We start from the raw sequence: 2,274 nt of genomic DNA on the forward strand, positions 1-2,274 counted from the left end.
GTTCAGATCTGAATTCCTCTGAACTCAGATCTGAACCGATGCAAGTTTGAGGTGAATTGGGTGCCATCACTACCCCAATCCACCCTAGGATACATCCAACCTGCCTCAAGGGTGAATGGATAGCAAGGAATGAGAGAAATTCAAATCTGAAATGCAGTTGATATGATGTGAGGACTGAACTGATACAGAGCATACTATGAATTCTGGGTGGACTGAATTCTTGGCTTTACCCACTTGTAACCGAGCTACATTAGCTAAGGAGGTGTATGTTTGGATTGAATAATTGTTATGCCTCAGATATTTAAGAAAAATTAGCACTTTCCAAGTATTTCTTTTAGCATTCAGATCTGTAGCAGGGCTGCTATAGTGCAACAGTTAGCAGACCTGATTTCAGATTTCTACAAAAGTTGTATGGGCCGAATAGCTTGCAATACCAAACATTGCAGACCCAATTTTCAGGTCTTAGCAAGTGTTTGATATGCATCAGCTATACAGGTTTGAGCTTCAATTGTAGAGTTTTTAACCCAAGCCTAACTCAGGACTGGTTTTAGTTTATTTCAGATCCTTTTAAATTTTTTTTTTTTTTTTTTTAGATCAGATCTGATTTCAGCCCTAAAGCATCACAGAATTGATTCCAACCTTAATGGATGTATATTGTAGTGTATACCAATGAGTGTGTATGAGATATCCAGCTCAGATCTGAATTATTATTTATTAATTTCTCTAGACTAACAATACCAAAGACTTGTAGATCTGAACTCAGATCTAAATTGGGTCTGAATTCAGATGTTGCAATCGATGGATGTAGATAAAGGAACCTTGAATAAGATGATTGGTTTAAATCTGCTTTTAGTATAATCGGCTTCATTTATTCATGATAGGATGTAGGTTTTGTATTCCAATACTTCACTTTACATTTTCAGTGTGATAGGATTAGTTATTTATTTTCTTTTGTGAATATTGGCATTTTTATTGCTTTGACTTTAACAGTTTATGACAAGCAGACCTGAACTGGAAGAGATCCTTTACGACCCAGAGATTGAACGGACTCTCCGTGTCCGTTTGAGAGCTGCTAAGCAAGTCAGACAAGAAGCACAAGAAATGGCTGAACAAAGAACTATGATGGATTATGCCAAGCCTACCCTCACCGGGACTGTCTCCAGCATTATCAGGCCAACTATTGCTGCCAATAACTTCGAAATTAAACCGGCCATAATCCAAATGATACAAAATACGGTTCAGTTTTGTGGTATGGCCCATGAGGATCCGAATGCCCATATTGCTAACTTCTTGGAAATCTGTGACACCTTCAAACACAATGGGGTAAGTGATGATGCCATCCGGCTGAGGTTATTCCCATTTTCTTTGAAGGATAAAGCCAAAGCTTGGTTGAACTCATTACCGGCAGGATCTATAGCCACATGGGACGAAATGGCCAGCCGTTTTCTCTCTAAATATTTTCCCCCTTCTAAAACTGCTAAAATGAGGAATGACATCACTACTTTTTTCCAGCAAGAGGGGGAATCTTTATATGAGTCATGGGAACGATACAAGGAGCTGTTAAGGAGAGTTCCTCACCATGGCCTCCCCATTTGGCTGCAAGTGCAGACTTTCTATAATGGTCTTACTGACTCAAATAAGACCATATTAGATGCTGCAGCCGGAGGATCCATAAATAATAAAACTCCTGAGGTTGCCCATGCACTTATTGAGGAAATGGCAGCCAACAATTATCAATGGCATTCGGAAAGGACTCAAACTAGGAAGCAGCAAGGCTTGCATAATGTTGACACTTATACAGCACTAGCTGCACAAATAGGAGCACTCAGTAAAAAAATAGATGAAATGCAGATAGCTGCCATGCATGTGCAGCCTCTTAATTGTGAATTGTGTGGGGGAGGCCACATCAGTACAGACTGCCAAGTTGGCAATCAGTTCAGACCATCTACTGAACAAGTTGACTATGTCAGCAATTCGTCAAGACAGCAGGGTTACCAGAGTCACCATACTTTTCATCCAGGATGGAGGGGACATTCAAACCAGTCCTGGCCAAATCAGCATATTTCCAAGCCGTTCCACCAGACTTATCATCAGCCTGAACCGAAATCCAATTTGGAGGAACTGATGACAAAATTTATAGCAGGTGCAGAAACTAGGTTCCAGAACCAGGAAGCCTCAATCAAAAACCTGGAAAACCAAGTGGGGCAATTGGCACAATTAATCTCTTCCAGACTGCCGGGAACTCTTCCAAGCAACACTGAAGTGAATCCACGA

The 2,274-nt window shown here is 40.6% G+C and overlaps 1 non-coding gene across 1 annotated transcript; it reads right to left on the reverse strand.

Moving 5' to 3' along the window:
• Positions 1-1,479: 1,479 nt before the first annotated feature.
• Positions 1,480-1,586, reverse strand: LOC148852839 (small nucleolar RNA R71). The gene has a single exon (XR_016100046.1). It is a non-coding gene; the product is annotated as a small nucleolar RNA R71 (small nucleolar RNA).
• Between the last annotated feature and the right edge of the window lie 688 nt (positions 1,587-2,274).

Source organism: Nelumbo lutea, chromosome 5, assembly GCF_056320005.1.
Source record: "Nelumbo lutea isolate HS-2025 chromosome 5, American lotus-T2T, whole genome shotgun sequence".
Classification (NCBI taxonomy): domain Eukaryota; kingdom Viridiplantae; phylum Streptophyta; class Magnoliopsida; order Proteales; family Nelumbonaceae; genus Nelumbo; species Nelumbo lutea.